Genomic DNA, 12,650 nt, shown 5'->3' with positions numbered 1-12,650 from the left:
CCTGCCACACCTATAGTGGCCAAAAACGATTCAGAAAAGGGGGTGGTGATGAACAGAGTGTCTGAATTAAGCAGACCACTCTTACCCAGTCCAAAGATCAGGGCTTGATCCATCACCGTTATTTAGCTCACTGCCCCATCCCAGCTCAGAACCTGGCTATATGCAAATTAGTCTGTCCCTGGCCCAGTGCATCATGGGAACAGGGCAGACCAAACTACCAAGCCAATTCTTCACCAGAAAGGAGACAAGCCACCGGGGACCGGTTTCTGGCATTTCAGCCTCGTCGGCCCGGCTTGCTTGAATCCTGATGGAGCAGTGAGCAAGGGACTCATGTCTGAGTATACCCTGCCACACCTATAGTGGCCAAAAACGATTCAGAAAAGGGGGTGGTGATGAACAGAGTGTCTGAATTAAGCAGACCACTCTTACCCAGTCCAAAGATCAGGGCTTGATCCATCACCGTTATTTAGCTCACTGCCCCATCCCAGCTCAGAACCTGGCTATATGCAAATTAGTCTGTCCCTGGCCCAGTGCATCATGGGAACAGGGCAGACCAAACTACCAAGCCAATTCTTCACCAGAAAGGAGACAAGCCATCGGGGACTGGTTTCTGGCATTTCAGCCTCATCGGCCCGGCTTGTTTGAATCCTGATGGAGCAGTGAGCAAGGGACTCATGTCTGAGTATACCCTGCCACACCTATAGTGGCCAAAAACGATTCAGAAAAGGGGGTGGTGATGAACAGAGTGTCTGAATTAAGCAGACCACTCTTACCCAGTCCAAAGATCAGGGCTTGATCCATCACCGTTATTTAGCTCACTGCCCCATCCCAGCTCAGAATCTGGCTATATGCAAATTATTCTGTCCCTGGCCCAGTGCATCATGGGAACAGGGCAGACCAAACTACCAAGCCAATTCTTCACCAGAAAGGAGACAAGCCACCGGGGACCGGTTTCTGGCATTTCAGCCTCGTCGGCCCGGCTTTCTTGAATCCTGATGGAGCAGTGAGCAAGGGACTCATGTCTGAGTATACCCTGCCACACCTATAGTGGCCAAAAACGATTCAGAAAAGGGGGTGGTGATGAACAGAGTGTCTGAATTAAGCAGACCACTCTTACCCAGTCCAAAGATCAGGGCTTGATCCATCACCGTTATTTAGCTCACTGCCCCATCCCAGCTCAGAACCTGGCTATATGCAAATTAGTCTGTCCCTGGCCCAGTGCATCATGGGAACAGGGCAGACCAAACTACCAAGCCAATTCTTCACCAGAAAGGAGACAAGCCACCGGGGACCGGTTTCTGGCATTTCAGCCTCGTCGGCCCGGCTTGCTTGAATCCTGATGGAGCAGTGAGCAAGGGACTCATGTCTGAGTATACCCTGCCACACCTATAGTGGCCAAAAACGATTCAGAAAAGGGGGTGGTGATGAACAGAGTGTCTGAATTAAGCAGACCACTCTTACCCAGTCCAAAGATCAGGGCTTGATCCATCACCGTTATTTAGCTCACTGCCCCATCCCAGCTCAGAACCTGGCTATATGCAAATTAGTCTGTCCCTGGCCCAGTGCATCATGGGAACAGGGCAGACCAAACTACCAAGCCAATTCTTCACCAGAAAGGAGACAAGCCATTGGGGACTGGTTTCTGGCATTTCAGCCTCATCGGCCCGGCTTGTTTGAATCCTGATGGAGCAGTGAGCAAGGGACTCATGTCTGAGTATACCCTGCCACACCTATAGTGGCCAAAAACGATTCAGAAAAGGGGGTGGTGATGAACAGAGTGTCTGAATTAAGCAGACCACTCTTACCCAGTCCAAAGATCAGGGCTTGATCCATCACCGTTATTTAGCTCACTGCCCCATCCCAGCTCAGAACCTGGCTATATGCAAATTATTCTGTCCCTGGCCCAGTGCATCATGGGAACAGGGCAGACCAAACTACCAAGCCAATTCTTCACCAGAAAGGAGACAAGCCACCGGGGACCGGTTTCTGGCATTTCAGCCTCGTCGGCCCGGCTTTCTTGAATCCTGATGGAGCAGTGAGCAAGGGACTCATGTCTGAGTATACCCTGCCACACCTATAGTGGCCAAAAACGATTCAGAAAAGGGGGTGGTGATGAACAGAGTGTCTGAATTAAGCAGACCACTCTTACCCAGTCCAAAGATCAGGGCTTGATCCATCACCGTTATTTAGCTCACTGCCCCATCCCAGCTCAGAACCTGGCTATATGCAAATTAGTCTGTCCCTGGCCCAGTGCATCATGGGAATAGGGCAGACCAAACTACCAAGCCAATTCTTCACCAGAAAGGAGACAAGCCACCGGGGACCGGTTTCTGGCATTTCAGCCTCGTCGGCCCGGCTTGCTTGAATCCTGAAGGAGCAGTGAGCAAGGGACTCATGTCTGAGTATACCCTGCCACACCTATAGTGGCCAAAAACGGTTCAGAAAAGGGGGTGGTGATGAACAGAGTGTCTGAATTAAGCAGACCCCTCTTACCCAGTCCAAAGATCAGGGCTTGATCCATCACCGTTATTTAGCTCACTGCCCCATTTCCTTCCCAGTGTAAGAATTGGCTTGGTAGTTTGGTTTGCCCTGTTCCCATCATGCACTGGGACAGGAACAGACTAATTTGCATATAGCCAGGTTCTGAACTGGGATGGTGCAGTGAGCTAAAAAACGGTGTTGGATCTAGCCCTGATCTCTTGACTGGGTGAGAGTATTCTGCTTAATTCAGAAACTCTGTCCATTACCACCCCTTGTTGTTAAATAATTTGTCCACCCTAAGCGTGGAAGGGTATACTCAGATTTGAGTCCCTTGCTCATTGCACCATCAGGATTCAAGCAAGCCGGGCCGACGAAGGCTGAAATGCCAGAAACCGGTCCCCGGAAGCTTGTTTCCTTCCCAGTGTAAGAATTGGCTTGGTAGTTTGGTTTGCCCTGTTCCCATCATGCACTGGGACAGGAACAGACTAATTTGCATATAGCCAGGTTCTGAACTGGGATGGTGCAGTGAGCTAAAAAACGGTGTTGGATCTAGCCCTGATCTCTTGACTGGGTGAGAGTATTCTGCTTAATTCAGAAACTCTGTCCATCACCACCCCTTGTTGTTAAATATTTTGTCCACCCTAGGCGTGGAAGGGTATACTCAGATGTGAGTCCCTTGCTCATTGCACCATCAGGATTCAAGCAAGCCGGGCCGACGAAGGCTGAAATGCCAGAAACCGGTCCCCGGAAGCTTGTTTCCTTCCCAGTGTAAGAATTGGCTTGGTAGTTTGGTTTGCCCTGTTCCCATCATGCACTGGGACAGGAACAGACTAATTTGCATATAGCCAGGTTCTGAACTGGGATGGTGCAGTGAGCTAAAAAACGGTGTTGGATCTAGCCCTGATCTCTTGACTGGGTGAGAGTATTCTGCTTAATTCAGAAACTCTGTCCATCACCACCCCTTGTTGTTAAATATGAAGAAAAGAGGAAGAAAGAAAAGAGAAAAGGAGAATGATTGACAAGACGAAGAGGAAAAGCATGAGGAGATAAGGGAAGATACAATGAGGATGAAAATGAGAGGGAGAACAAACAGAGGGAACGGGTAAAAACAGCTGAGCAGAGGAAGTGTGAGGGAGAGAGGTGGAAAACCCAGAGAGCACTGGGGTGAAAGAGAGTGCGACATCAGTAGAAGGAGGAAGGTGGCATAAGAGAAAGGGAGAGAGAACAGAAAGATAAACAGGGTGTGTGAGAGGGTCGAGTTAAATATAGGGACAGCGAGAGAAAGTTGCCTATGAAACGGAGAGAACTAAAGGAAAGGAATGTGTGGTAAGGGGAAAAAGTGAGAGAGGGGAAGGTAAGAGACAATAATGGAGAGCTAGAAGGATAATGTAAGATCTTGTGAACGTGCAATAGTCAACGATAGCTTGTGAGGGTGAATGAGTGAGATATAAGTAGAGAGACATACGGAGCGCTAACTTATTATTGTACACAATAAATGCAGGTAATATATACTTAATTGTTATCTAATTCGTTTCTTCCGATAGCAGATGCATATCGCGAAATATTAGCATGAAAAAGAGAGTTTGAACGAGAGGTAGGACACAATTCAGCCGATAATAGTAGCGTGCACTCAAATCGAAGACATGGTTTTAGTTGTTAAACAGAGAGATTTTAAAAATACACATATATAGTACCTGAGACGAGCGCCCGCAGTATGCGCTCCCGCTGACAGACTCTGCTTTCATTCATATGCTTGCAAGCGTGCGCGTGTCCGAACACTAGAGGTCGCTGTGCCTCTGTCTCATAGCTGTTTCCTGCAGTGTGCCGGTTCCCAGAGGAGGCTGCCGAGCCCAGCCTTCGAGTGAAGTAGAGCAGCCTGCTCATTCCACTCAACTCCCCCAGTCTGCGTCTCTGCAGGAGGACCGGGCTCCGCTTCCCTGGACGAGGCTCTCCCGGGCTCCCCTCTGCCCACAGCACACATGACCTGGACGGGAGAGCGCAGGGCAGAGGCAGGCACCGACCCCCAGGCTGCGCAAGTTTGAGCACTTTTCACTACCTTGGTGTGAATCTCAGACTCGGCTACACACACCTTTGTGAAAAAAACTGAAGTTGGGTCAAACTGGGCCATTTGGACAGTTCTGCTGGCGGATAGCTTGTGGATAGAACCGGTATATTCCCAGCTGAGCGGAGGACTTACTCTGAAGGATTGTGGCTTTTGTGAAGCGACGAGCGATTTATTTTGCTATGTGGGTATAAGAATATTTCTTGGTGGACCCAGCTATGAAGGGAAGACAGCAGGTAAGACAAGTAAGCTGCCTTTAACACAGTGCCTGCCTTTTGTCATTTTCAACTATTCATTAGTAGGCGCTGTTGGATACAATCTGGAGCGCTGGAGAGTTACACAAGCAATCTTTGCCTGATTCACTAAGATGTGCAGGTGCACAGTCAGAACAGGTGCGTGTGCGCAATGCGTGTGCGCCCTCGAGCATGCCATTCAGCAATTCTTAGTGGATTCCGTTTTGACAGCAGAGTAGTTCGGTCCAGGGAACAAAGGTTGAATAGCTGAGTCAGTAAAGCGCTCTGTGTAGTTATTCTGCGGGTCACTGTTCGAATCCGGACAGAACTACCACAACATGACAACTTTCCAGGTTTGATAAAGTAGGCTCCTCTTAAATCGCAGCTCCACAAAACTGCCGAGCGGTACAGGCAAAGAAGCAAGTGTCTGAGGAGGTGGAAAGGGAGTTTATGGCGCTCCGAGGCAACGCCGAATTTTCTCCAGGCCAAACATTTGTGAGCTGGGGCCTCTGTTAATATTTGGGTCCATGCGATCGATAGCTTGGAATGATTCGGAGAAAGATGGTGAATATATATATGTTGCATATATGAGCTAACCATTGAGTAACAAAGTGTCCGCTTTTACCCATGCTGGGGGTACACTATCAGTACGTTGTTGCATGGGGTCACTCAGCAGAGGTACGTGTGAGGTGATCTAAAGCCACGGGGGGGTTACAGCCTAGGAGAGGCGCTTTCCTGCCCCATCCATCCTTGCACGTCGAGGCGCGCACCGTGTGCATACAGTGGCCTGCAGCAGCAGCACGACTCCGTAGCATGTGTAGGGAGCTGCACGCGGGTGGATTCCCCCTCTGTGCCACATGCACGCCGAGCACGTGCCGCCCTCCTCCGCCCCAGCAGACATCACGCGCTGGGAGCATTGCACGTGGCGCAGATCTCCTGGCGCTTTCTTGCTCCTTCTTGGAGCGTCGGAGCGGGACGCTCACCGTAAAACTTTAACGAGCGGCTCCGTGTTTATTGCACAGTTAATGCCGCCCTGCCTCTCTGCGGGGCTCTATGGCAGCGAGCACCGGGGTCGCCTCCTCTCTCCGCGTGGCCAGGATACCACGTGCGCCTGAGCGTCCCTGTTCAGTTTCAGATGAATGATTGCCATCCGGTGCGTTAATTCAATGCAGCCATACTACAGCGCCGAGACACCGGCTCCCAGTTTGCACTAGGCTGTCAGAATAAAAACCAAGCCTTAAAACATGCGCTTAGGACGATATGGAGCCAGGTGATGATAACCCCAGTTAGTAGTACTGGGTCTGGTTTTTAACCCCTCGTAAGCAGAACAAGACCCCGAAACGGGGGCGCATGAAGTACTTTTAGCCTCAAGTCCGGATATTGCCCTGCGTTTGGCTTCTGTACATTCTGTGAGGGGCATTAATTGTCACAGGTGCCCAGCTGCAGGGGCAATGTTCACACAACAAAACACAGGGTCTGGTGTGTGTTGGTGTTGCTATGGGATGAGGGGTTGAATGATGTCTCCCTTGCTGTTGTACCTTCGCATGCTGTGCGATGACCCCATGAATGAATGGATGAATGGACTAATTATTTCACGGATAACCAAATACATCACTTTATTTAGGGAATATTTTATTTAAATTGACCTTTTGATGTCGCACTCACTTATCGCCATGCCTCGCTGACATTAGGACAGAGAAAGACCATGAATAGCCAGTATGAATTTATTTTATATTGTGTATGACGCTGGCGGTGGGAGAAGCTGCTTTCTGGAACGGTTTATGTCATCAGCGTACCCTGACCCACACTGTTTATTTTCCGTTTTTCGGCAGATTACATTTTAAGCCTACATGTTATCATTGGGAGTAATTGGTGCAGGACAGCGTTGGGGTTGATTATACTTTGTAAAGAACAAACCTTGCTTTGGAACAGCAAACTACGTTGTATTTATTATTTTGCAGGGGATACCTTCAAACTATAAAATGGCCTTTACTATCTTAAAACATTTTTTATTGCTACGTTGAAAAAGAGGTATTTTAAATAATCCACATGTGGGCCATATGCACACGCTGCCTAATTCCGCTCTTATGGGATGTTTTAAAGGGGTACCTATGCAGACAAATCCAAGCTTTACTAAAATATTACATTTGGACAGATCATATTGTGCATGAGCTGCATGACGATCAATTGCCTTGCCCAAGATCACAGTATTGAAGTAAACTGGGGAAGCTAAGACTAGAACATAGGACTTCCTGTGCCACATTCAAACTAGGCCGCATTTCCCCTCTTGGGCCAAGCACCACACAGATTGCTGAAGCTTCTACAAGTCCCCAATGGTACAAACATATTTGCTTAGAAAGACAGCACAGTGTCAGTTCACTTAGTACGACGGCAGCCTCGAACTGCAGTACTTCTCTCTGTGAGTGCTCGTTTTCCAGGCAGCACCTTGAGTATGTTTCACACGGCGCTTTCTCTGTCAGTGGGTTTCAGCAGAACCCTCTCTTGAATGGAAATGTGCTCTGTGAAGCTGTCAGGTAAACATGTCTGCAATCCATGATCAAACAAGACATTCTCTGGGCACATCAACTCGAATCTTTAAAGAATGCCTGGCATCGAGGCCATTAGCGCACCCTGGATCAGTGAATCCATCAACAATCACAATATCCGGAGAGGAACCAAGCAATACACCTTCAGCAGCAGTGAAGTGATGCATACACCACATGCCCATCTCTCTTGAAGCGTCTTGAATGGTATCCAGTTGACATAGGCCAGAATTGAGACTGGAGTGGCCATTTGAAGACCAAATATATCTGCGAAAAGTGCAGACTCCCGGTTGGGTCCCATAGGCGGATTGCCCCCTGAGGACATTGGTAAAGTACTCAACAAGACAATGGGACTAGTTGTACATGGGTAGTGCTAGCCATTCGTACAGGCGTGTGGCATGAGGAAAACAGAATGAGCACCATTAAGCGGACTAGCAGGAGATCTGATTTTTAAAGCGCAGAGATGCCAATTATTGAGGCGCTGTGCCCAGGGCCAAGGTCATCAATGCTATGGTTTCAATAACGAAGGCCGCCAGGCTTTTACTAGACCTTCTGTTGGGGATCGAGGATATTTTGGGATTATTTGAGACACTTCAATCAGTAATAACGAGCCACGCTTCCCACACTCTCTCATTGGGAAAGGTTGTAACCAAGGCAGGTGAACGAGGTGATTTGGGGCGAAGGCTTAGGAGTTCTTCTCCCAGTGGCTAAAATAAACCGAGTTGTGGTGAAAGGACACAGCAGAGTATTCATCCCTTTGAGGCCTAGCGTAAATATTCAAAGAAGTCATTAAAACAATCCGAGTTTGTTGTCGGTACTATTGTGAAATATACACGTTTTGTAAATAAAACGTATGTTTATGTAAACATGATTTGATTTGTAGACATTTTGACACAGTGTGCATCTGAGGACATTACCTAGTTCTCCAACAGCGTTTTACACAACTGACACAATACCTGTGACTTTACAACAGTAATTACTGAAAACGGGTGATTTTCCCCACAAAAGACACAAAACACATAATGTCTCTCTTGCTCCTTTTTTTGTCGTTCCCTTCTTCTTCAACCCCTCTCTCTCTGTTTCTCTCACAAATGTTTTCACTGCCTCTCACGTTCACCATTTCAGTGTCTCTCTCGCCCCCACTAATTATTTTGCTCTCTTCGACTCAGTTTGGATCTCTCTCTATTTCTCTAACCAAATGGCCCTCACTCTCTATTTTTACAATGTCTTGTTTTGTGTGTGTGTTTCTCTCTCTCGTTTGCTCTGTCATTATTTTGCTGTTTTCATTTCTGTCTAGTTACCGCTCACTTTCTCTCTCTCTCTCATTCTTTCAATGTGTACTCTCTGTCTTCCTCTTTCTGTCTTTAATAGAGGAATTAATGGCCAATGGAAATACCCGGCATGCAACTGGTAATAATGACACTTTTATGAAGCACAAAATACTGAATATAGCACTCCTTTTTGTTCATATAGGCATTATTTTACTACCTGTCTATGAAAAAAAGCAAGTTTCTGTGAGTTGAAATCGCAGAGTCCATCTGGTTAGTTTCCCTCACTATTCACGTGCACGGCGGCACGCCCTTCGCTTCGACGAGTACAAGTTGATGCTTACATCCAGCACGAGGCACCCTAGTCCCCGGGGGTGCACCGGCCTATCAGAGACCGCTTCACAGACACCTCTCTTCAAATGTAAAATGGACTTATATTGAATAAATGATAAGAAAAGCTGTCCTCATTGGCAACACTTAGGTGCAGTTTCTGAGCTCTGGATCAGTTATAAAAAAAGGCATGCCTTCTTGTAGACACCTCCGCGTTTATACCTAGTGCCTGTGCAACATTCAACATCTAAAAAAAACAGGCGATTCCGCGCCTCCCCTGCAGTCATTAAGTCCTCCAACCTGTGAGAGACTGGCGCGTGCGGCTTCCTACCGGAAGCAGAAAAGACCGCCAGGTTTCTCCTTTGTCGCAAAGATGTGAAATATAATTCACATGCAGTGAACGTGTTACATTGTTTTTACTGCAACTAATACACTGCATTTCAAAAACGGATATATACACCTTGATACGTCATTCTGGGCTTCTGGCACCATCACAGTCAGTGTAGTCTTTTATTCTTGATCTGTGGAAGATGTGTTCTTTACAGTTATAAAGCCGCTATAAAACGAAAAACAGCTCTGTAACGTCAACGACCATAAAACAGGAAGCAAGCAGCAGAATCAGATGTTCGACATATTAACACATGCATCGCTCCAGCAGGGAGGCTGCTGGTTATACTGAGTGTGAAAGTCATTTTAACAACCACCTCTGCTGAACACAGCACATTTCGAGCTACCATCCTCAGCACCAAGCATGTGCTGCAATCCTCAGCACCAAATTTGCACTGAAATCCTCAACTCCAAGCATTCGCTGAAATCCTCAGCTCCATGCATACGCTGCAATTCTCAGCACCAAGCACACGCTGAAATACTCAGCACCAAGCACACGTTGAAATCCTCAGCACCAAATTTGCACTGAAATCCTCAACTCCAAGCATACGCTGAAATCCTCAGCTCCAAGCATACGCTGAAATCCTCATCCTCAGCACCAAGCAAACGCTGAAATCCTCAGCACCAAGCACATGCTGAAATCCTCATCCTCAGCACCAAGCATATGCTGAAATCCTCAGTTCCAAGCACACACTGAAATCCTCAGCACCAAGCTTCTGCTGAAATCCTCATCCTCAGCACTAAGCATGCACTGAAATCCTCAGCACCAAGCATGTGCTGCAATCCTCAGCACCAAGCACATGCTGAAATCCTCAGCTCCAAACTTGCACTGAAATCCTCAACTCAAAGCATACACTGAAATCCTCAGCTCCAAACATACGCTGAAATCCTCAGCTCCAAACTTGCACTGAAATCCTCAACTCAAAGCATACACTGCAATTCTCAGCACCAAGCACACGCTGAAATACTCAGCACCAAGCACATGTTGAAATCCTCAGCACCAAACTTGCACTGAAATCCTCAACTCCAAGCATACACTGAAATCCTCAGCTCCAAGCATACGCTGAAATCCTCATCCTCAGCACCAAGCAAACGCTGAAATCCTCAGCACCAAGCACATGCTGAAATCCTCATCCTCAGCACCAAGCATATGCTGAAATCCTCAGTTCCAAGCACACACTGAAATCCTCAGCACCAAGCTTCTGCTGAAATCCTCATCCTCAGCACTAAGCATGCACTGAAATCCTCAGCACCAAGCATGTGCTGCAATCCTCAGCACCAAGCACATGCTGAAATCCTCAGCTCCAAACTTGCACTGAAATTCTCAACTCAAAGCATACACTGAAATCCTCAGCTCCAAGCATACGCTGAAATCCTCAGCTCCAAGCATACACTGCAATTCTCAGCACCAAGCACACGCTGAAATACTCAGCACCAAGCACATGCTGAAATCCTCATCCTCAGCACCGAGCATACGCTGAAATCCTAAGCCTCAGCACCAAGCATACGCTGAAATCCTCAGTTCCAAGCACACACTGAAATCCTCAGCATCAAGCATATGCTGAAATCCTCATCCTCAGCACCAAGCATACACTGAAATCCTCAGCGCCAAGCATACACTGAAATCTTCAGCTCCAAGCATACGCTGCAATTCTCAGCACCAAGCACACACTGAAATACTCAGCACCAAGCACATGCTGAAATCCTCATCCTCAGCACCAAGGATACGCTGAAATCCTCAGTTCCAAGCACACACTGAAATCCTCAGCACCAAGCATATGCTGAAATCCTCATCTTCAGCACCAAGCATGCACTGAAATCCTCAGGACCAAGCATGTGCTGCAATCCTCAGCACCAAGCACATGGTGAAATCCTCAGCACCAAACTTGCACTGAAATCCTCAGCTCCAAGCAAACACTGAAATCCTCAGCTCCAAGCATACGCTGAAATCCCCAGCCTCAAGCATATGCTGAAATTCTCAGCACCAAGCACATGCTGAAATCCTCATCCTCACCTCCAAGCATACGCTGAAATCCTCAGCTCCAAGCATACGCTGAAATCCTCAGCATCAAGCATGTGCTGGAATCCTCAGCACCAAGCACACGCTAAAATCCTCAGCCCCAAGGGTACTCTGAAATCCTCAGCACCAAGCACACACTAAAATCCTCAGCCCCAAGGGTACTCTGAAATCCTCAGCACCAAGCACACACTAAAATCCTCCGCACCAAAATCCTCAACCCCAAGGATACACTGACATCCTCAGCACCAAGCACATGCTGTAATCCTCAGCACCAAGCACACACTGAAATCCTCCGCACCAAGAACACACTGAAATCCTCAGCATCAAGAATACGCTCACATCCTCAGTACCAAGCATACGCTGAAATCCTCAGCTAATCAGCTGATGTAACATAGAATAGCATAGCCAAGCTCACTTGTCTAAATTGCCTCAATATAGTCTACTATATGCGGAAGCCCATAGTTAAGTATATTGTGTGCCTCAGTATGTAGAATTGTAGACACTCCTGCAATGAGGGGCGCACAGGACCACCTATTACACCTAGATAATTGCAATCTAATGCTTCTTTCCAATCCATGTGCATGATACGGCTGAAGGTAAAGGCTAAACTCGGTGGACATTTGGGTTGACTTATGATCAGTTTTTGTTGGAAGCATTTGCAATCATTTGGGATTTTTGGTCAATTTACAAATGCATATGGGGAACATTTTTATTGACACCAACTGCATCATGGAACTGGTTAATATGTCTTAAATGTGCATTTTCATTACAGTCAGTATTTTTCTTTAACCAGTATAATTTCTCCTATTTTCCAATTGACCACAGACAGTCTGGTGTCCAACAATCAAATCAATCAGTACTCATCAACCGAATCTGGTGAAAACTAATTGCAGCTGGTTAATTGGGCAGATGAAAAACATGATTTTTGCAACCAACATCACAAAATGCCCTAGAGATGTAGAGTTTAACATAGCCATATGCAACCCCTGTTGTAGGGACATGAACTTCCAGTGTATTTATTTCTTTACATTTCAGTCTGGTTCCTATCTGGTTAGACTCCAGATTCAACCTCCCATCCGTGCGATTGAAAGTCTCCACATGGCGCAGTGCCTGATGAGTGTATGGTCTTAACATTGAGGCAGTGTCACCCTCTAGCTTGTCCTGTAATATACAAAGTGCTCTGGGGTCAAGCTAGATTGTGCATTCTCTTTTTGCACCCATAGGGGATTTTGGTATTACAGAGTGGGTCACAGAGGTTTGTTCAGCCCCTTCTGTGAAATGGATCATGCTGATGATAAATGTGCCCAAGCAGGATCCTACGAGGGC

General features: G+C 47.2%; 1 protein-coding gene across 2 annotated transcripts in view; it reads left to right on the top strand.

Moving 5' to 3' along the window:
- The first annotated feature begins 4,403 nt into the window (after positions 1 to 4,403).
- LOC144755472 (chemokine-like protein TAFA-2) overlaps positions 4,404 to 12,650 on the top strand; it is a 908,084-nt gene continuing 899,837 nt past the window's right edge. Inside the window, exon 1 of one of the 2 annotated variants that reach the window (XM_078644443.1) lies at positions 4,404 to 4,779. The gene's annotated coding sequence lies outside the window, so the exon portion shown is untranslated. Of the gene's footprint in view, positions 4,789 to 12,650 lie in introns of both variants that reach the window. The other variant, XM_078644444.1, reaches the window with a different exon arrangement.

The sequence above is a fragment of the Lissotriton helveticus genome, chromosome 5_1 (assembly GCF_964261635.1).
Source record: "Lissotriton helveticus chromosome 5_1, aLisHel1.1, whole genome shotgun sequence".
Classification (NCBI taxonomy): domain Eukaryota; kingdom Metazoa; phylum Chordata; class Amphibia; order Caudata; family Salamandridae; genus Lissotriton; species Lissotriton helveticus.
The sequence above is the reverse complement of the archived record's forward strand: the minus strand, read 5'-3'. Positions and strand labels throughout refer to the sequence as shown.